The sequence below is a fragment of the Chiloscyllium punctatum genome, chromosome 23, assembly GCF_047496795.1.
Source record: "Chiloscyllium punctatum isolate Juve2018m chromosome 23, sChiPun1.3, whole genome shotgun sequence".
In the NCBI taxonomy this organism is placed as follows: domain Eukaryota; kingdom Metazoa; phylum Chordata; class Chondrichthyes; order Orectolobiformes; family Hemiscylliidae; genus Chiloscyllium; species Chiloscyllium punctatum.
The window spans coordinates 17,676,077-17,682,819 of NC_092761.1; the positions used below are offsets into that span (position 1 = coordinate 17,676,077).

Genomic DNA, 6,743 nt, shown 5'->3' on the forward strand with positions numbered 1-6,743 from the left:
TTTTTGTATTTGGAAAGCTCCTTTCACCTGAACCCTTTCCCTGTATCCTCTCTGTCAGTTTAAAGCCCTGTCCATAAACTCACCGAAATGATTGGCCAGGAAACTGCTCCCAGCAGTGTTGATTTTAAATCACTCATGGGATATTGCTGTCTCTGGCTGGCCAGCATCGCATGCCCACCCTGAGCAGCCTGAGAGCTGAGTGCCTTGCCGGATTATGACAGTGGGCATTTGAATGTCAGTCCCATTGCCCTGGGTCTGGACTCATGTGTAGGCCAGACTGGCAGCCGAAAACAGAATTGCTTACTGAAAGGGTATTATTAAGCGGTTAGATGTGTATCCCTGACTCTGGCATTAAATTCTGGATGAACTGTCTAGTGAGAGTAACACGAGGTCATTGCCTGGTCAACTGATAGCTCCCTTATCCCTGAGTACTGATCCCAGTGCACCTTCTTCCTGACCATGGTTTGATCCTGATACCCCCCTGCTCTCTGGTGATATCACACAGTCTCTCTCCATGTGGTATCTGTCACTGTGAGGGTTTAATTGATGCCGGTGACTACACCTTTTGCAGCTACTCCAGATCCTAAGCCAACAGAATTCTCCACTCCAGGGAGATGAGGCATCTCAGACCAGGGATGGAGACTGGGATTTTCCAGATCTCTGTGGGACGTGGTGCCATTCTCCATGTGTAACCCTCACAGCATCAGTCTAATTTCCCATTCTGTCTGTTTCTCTATCTCCTGTAGATACTCAGGATGCTCTTGACTCAACAGAATTCCCAATTCCTGTCTCGTCCATCACCACACTGAAGACAGTTGGTCAGCCCGAGAGATGGAGAGTGAGATCTGGAGCCTTCAGTAAATCCTTCAGTGAGGTAAGATCACTCACAGTGAACAGAGCAGAGTGTATTTAAGGGATTGAACTTTAGTCCAGAAGACATGACACAGATACAGTGTTGAAGGGTAAACACAGAGCATGATGGTCTCAGGCTCAAACCCCACCGTCTTGTTAATTTACATCTCTGCTGTACTGAGCCTTCCTATGTCAATACAGTAAGTTGACAGTTATCAATTCAGGCCTGTGCTGTCTTAGTGAGGATCAGTACAACAGAGGGGAAAGCAGGCCTCCCTCAAGGAGATGGTATTGAAACCTGGGATCTTTCTGTACTATATTCTCCCTCTCATACTCTCTCTTGTCATGTGATAGAGTCATACAGCAAGGAAACATGCCTTTCGGTCTAACTTGTTTCTGCCAATGTAATTGTAATGCTTGTAATTCCCAGAAATTTTCCTATTTCTGTCACCTCCACCCCTCCCAAATTCCCGCTGTATATTTGACACCTCCTCCAATGCTGACGACTCTCCCTGTATGTAAATTGCTCCAATGTCAATAACATGCCCAATCTCAATGATCTCATCCTGCACTCAGTACAATAATTCCCATTTCTGTAGTTTTGCACAATACTTACAGTAACGCCGTCTATGTAAAATCCTCCAGCCTGGAGCAAAATACCCATCTGTGTACTTTCCTCAAGCGCCAAGAAAACATGATATCACTGTAACCTTCTGCAGGTCCGATCACACTCCTGCCTCCTGGCCGACAGTACCACACGACCACAGTAACCTTCTCCCAACCCTACCGACCTCCTTACCGATATGAACACCTCCAGACCCTGTTCAAGTCACAGCAGCACTCCACATCACTGTTTGCTCGTCCACTCCCTACAGTCCTCCCAGCACCTCAAACACTCTCTCTTTGTGTAATTCTGCAATTTGGGCAGCATGGTGGCTCAGTGGTGAGCGATGGTGCCTCACACTGCCAGGGACCCAGGTTTGATTCCAGCGTTAGGTGACTGTCTGTCTGTGTGGAGTTTGCACCTTCTCCCTGTGTCTGCGTGGGTTTCCTCCAGATGTTCCAGTTTCCTCCCACAGTCCAAAGATGTGCAGTTCAGGTGAATTGGCCATGCTAAATTGCCCATAGTGTTAGGTGCATTGTCGGAGAGAAGTGGGTCTGGGTGGATTACTCTTTGGAGAGTTGGTGTGGGCTTGTTGGGCCGAAGTACCTGTTCTCATGCTGCAGGGAATCTAATCCAAACTCTCCCTCTGCATTCCATATTACTGTCCCTAAATGTATCCATCTATCCATAATCAGCCCTAACCCCTTCAAACCTCCGGGTCTCTGTGAACTCCCACACTCCAACATCCCTCCTTTACTGTGCAACCTTTTCCATTCCTGAAACACTCTGAAAATGTGAACATCCTACAAACCTCCCTATCTGCGTAATCCTCCCAGGACACTGTAAAACCCCCGATCTGTGGAACCAGCTCCAATGCTTGTGACTCTCCCGATCAGTTTCTACAAGACCTACTATCTCTGTAACATTCTCCCGTCACTATCACCAGCCCTGTCAATGTAAACTCCTCCGGTCTCCCCATCAATCTAATCATCTCCATAACCTTCTCCAGCTCTAACACCCCTATCTGTGTAAACGTTACACTCCCCTACAACCATCCCTAAAGCAGAAAGCTCCTCCAGTGTCTGCAATACTCCCTATCTGTGTTTGTGTCTCCAGGATCTATTGCTGTTCCTGTCTCTGTAAACTCTGACAGATTGTACAGCTTACCAGTCCGTATACTTTCCAGAACTTCAGCATCTGACATCAACAAAAGTCTTCATTAACTGCAGCCTTCCATATCTCTGTTCTTTCCTCAATCCTATACAACTCTTTTAATCTCTGTAAGTAGCACAATTCCATAAAATACCCCATGCCTGCGTAAACTGACCCAATCCGACAGTGAGAAGCCTCACTGTCCTTTTGATCACCTCAAGTCCCTTCAGATCTCCCTGTATCTTCCCTGACTCCATTGAATACAGCCCATCTCATGTTATAACTCCGCTAACTCATATGTTACTCCCCATCTCTGTGATATTCTTCAGTTACTGTAATTCTCATTCTTTATCTCCAGAGTTTCCAATCCCCCTGATCAATGTAAGGTTATTGATCCCTTGCAGCATGTTTAACACCTGTAGCAGCCATCAACTCCTCAATGCACCCTGTCGCTGTAACCTCCTCAAATACTACAGCTCACTCTCTTTGTAATATCTTCCAGTATCTGCAACCCTCTCGATTTTTGTAACCCCCTCCAGAACAGCATTCCACATCTCTGTGTAACTGATGGGAATGCTGCAGACCTGCTTTCACAGTCCTCAGTAACTGTCTGAACTCCTGCAGTTCTACAACCCTCAGTATCTCTGGCTCCTCCAATCCCTACACTTCTCCCTGGCTGTTTGAACTGATCCAGCCCCTTCAACCCTCCCCTCCACTCTTGTCCATGTCAGTGTAATTCCCAGCACCAACAATCCTCCCAGTCTCTATAAACTCCTGCAGCTCCAACTACCACCCCAATCCGTGTAATCTCCAGTCCCTCCAGTCCTTCCTTTTCTCTATAAACTCCTGTAGCTCCAAATACCACCCCATCTGTCTATTCTCCAGTGCCTATAACCCTCCCTTTCTCTAAAACTTTTTTGTAGCTCCAACTACTACTGTGTAATCTCTAGTCCCTATATTCCTCCCGATCTCTGTAAATCCTTCAGAACTGATAATCCTGTAACTCCACTTGACATCTTTCAGCCCGACAACCACCTGATCTCTAATCACCAACAGTGATCTCAAACCACTGAACTCCGTAACATCCTCCAGTCTCTACAGCCCAGCTTTTCTCTCTTAGCTTGTCTGGTAACTGTATTCCCCTTCATCTCCGGTTACAGACCCTTGCACAGTGAAACAATGTCTCAGTATCGAATCTGTAAGAACACAAGAATCTTTGGTTTATCAATAAATTTGCGTCATTCTTCTAAATTTTAACGACTGCAAGTTCAACCTTCTCCACCTCTTCTCATCAATATCCCTCCATTTTGAAGACCAGCCTGGTGAACCTTTCTGCAGTTGATCTGAAACCAAGAGCTGACAGTAATAATCACGAAAGTGCTGGGATGTATGTTAAACGATATGCCAGAAATACTAACTGCACACTTAGAAACCTATGTAATAAGCGCAATCCATAAGACCATCATGTATAGGGGTAGAATTAGACCATTCAATCCATGAGGTCTATTCCACTATTCAATTGCGTATGAATTGTTTCTCAACCCTATTCTCTCACTCCCTGTAACCCTTGATCTCTTTATTCATCCAGAACCTGCTTATCTCTGAGTAAGATACACTGAATCACTTAGCATCCACAGCCCTATGAGGCAGTGAGTTCCACAGATCCATCACCCTCTGGCTGAGTAAATTCCTCCACATCTCTGTTCTAAAGGGTGGTCCCTTCACTCTGAAGCTGTGTCCTTGGCCTCTGGTCTCTCCTGCTCGTGGAAACATCTTGCCCACGTCCACTCCATCCAGGCCCCTCAATATTCTGTAAGTTTGAATGAGATTCTGCCGTCGCCTCTGAAACTTCATCAAGTGCAGACCCAGAGACTTCACCTGCTCCTCATATGACACAAATTTCATCCCTGAGATCTTTCTTGGAAACCCATTTCTCGTACCCCTTCACATCCTCTGTCCAGACTCTGAATGAATAACGTGTTGAATGTAGTCCCAACACTGACCCCGTGGAGCTCCCCCATCACCAGTTCCCATCGTGAAAAAGACCCCTTTATTCACACTCTCTGCCTTGTGCCAATCAGACAAATCCTCTATCCATGTTCAGCATGTTGTTCTGAAACGGAAATGTCATTTCACACCCACTGCTGGATTTAATTTTCTGTCTGGGTGTAAACAGCAGAGTTTCCCCATTACCTTCCCATCTGTAATTCCCTGGAGAAGGTGGTGGGGAGCTGCCTTCCTGACCCATTGCAGTCCTTTGGGTGTAGGGACAGACACAGTGCTGGGAGGATGGAGCATGGCCTGGAGGGTACCTTGGAAATGTTGGTGTTCCCGTGCACCCGGAGCTCCTGTCCTTCCAGGGAATAGTGGTTCCAGGTTTGTGAAGTGTTGTTGAAAGATACTTCCTGATGGATCTCAGTGCTACTTGTAGATATTTTATTCATTCATTCATGAAGGTGAGATTTGTTGGCTGAGCCAGCATTTGTTGTTGATTTGGAGTTGTCCCTGAGAAGGTGGTGGGGAGCTGCCTTCCTGAGTCACTGCATCAGCAGTTGGAACTGTTATTATCTGTGTCCCCTCCAGCAGGCGCTACAACACTCCACACGTCTGTAATTGCACACAGACAATGCAGCTCTCCCTTTTATATCTGACATCCATCCCGACTTATAACTCTTGTAGTTCCTCACAATATCTCACCTCATCCATTCCCATCTGTGCCTGACATCTCTAAAATTTCTTTATTCTTGTTTAAACTTCTGATCACCTCAACTCTATCCCCTTTTAAATTTGTAAACCCTTAAGCTTCTGTAACTCTCCACATAACTGTATTCAATGACAGCACAGGTTCCCTTCCTAAATCTCTATAATTACAATGGTTGTGTGTGCTAAATTGGCACTTTTCATCCTCCTTATCCATCTAAGAACTTCCAGCTCCTATAATCCCATATTTGGAATGCTCCCATTCTCTGCACCTCCTCATGTCCTTTTTAGATTACTTACAGTGTGGAAACAGGCCTTTAGGCCCAACAAGTCCACACCGTGCCACCGAAGCGCAACCCACACCATATCCCTACATTTACCCCTTACCTAACACTACGGGCAATTAAGCACAGCCAATTCACCTGACCTGCACATCTTTGGACTGTGGGAGGAAACCGGAGCACCCGGAGGAAACCCACGCAGAGACGGGGAGAATGTGCAAACTCCACACAGTCAGTCACTGGAGGTGGAAATTGAACCCGGGTCTTTGGTGCTGTGAGGCAGCAGTGCTAACCATTGTGCCACCGTGCCACCGTCCTGAGGGTCCTTGAACATCACAATTGCTCCAAAAGATTATATTCCGCCCAGTTGCTGCAAGTCTTCTAACTCTGTAACATTCAACAGTCTCCAGTACCTTACACCACTTGCTGGCTGTCATTTTGCATTTGTTGAAGTCTACACATTTCTGTCAGCAGCTCAAAAAAAGCCTTTTCGGCTCTACAAAGCACCGTCATGAACAAGCCACCATCTCTCTATTTCCTTTGCCTTCTTCAATGTCTGAAACTCTCACTGTATCTTTCAGCAAACTTCTTTAGTTGCTACAGGTCTGCCTAGCTCCCCAGATAACATGTTCCATCCCATACAGCTCGCTCAGTACTGTAACACCCTCTGCTCTGTCTAATCCTCCTCTTTTCCACTGTCTGCCAGGCACAACAGCAATCCTATAAGAGAGCAGTTCGGAATGGGGTGTTATAATCCTCAGCTGAGGCTTGAGGCCTACCATTACCTGGGAGTCACAAATGGATGGAACCTGAGAGAGAGCAGCTCAAACCGGGAGAATATACATCCGTAATGAGGATCGAGGCCAACTGGGACTTGGAGTTGGAGAAACAGCAGAGCAGGAGCCTCGAAATCACCACCGAATCACAGAGGGAGTGACCATGTGATAGAACAACTTGGAGCAGGAGCATGAGGCTAACTCACACCTGGGAGTTAGAGAGGCAGCAAAGTGGGAGGATATAAATCAACACTGAGGATCAAGGCCTAATCGTGCCTGGGAGTCACAGAGACGCTGACCCTGTGAGGGAGAAGAGTGGAGTGGGAGATGGAAGATTACACATACCTGGGAGTCACAGAGATGGTGACCCTGTGAGGG

The 6,743-nt window shown here is 46.6% G+C and overlaps 1 long non-coding RNA gene across 1 annotated transcript in view; it reads left to right on the forward strand.

The window, feature by feature from the left end:
• The window catches only part of LOC140493965 (uncharacterized), a 30,739-nt gene extending 24,256 nt beyond the window's left edge, over positions 1-6,483 (forward strand). Inside the window, exons 2-3 of the long non-coding RNA XR_011963809.1 lie at positions 747-874; positions 6,296-6,483. This is a non-coding gene — a long non-coding RNA (uncharacterized lncRNA). The remainder of the gene's footprint in view (positions 1-746; positions 875-6,295) is intronic.
• Positions 6,484-6,743: the final 260 nt, after the last annotated feature.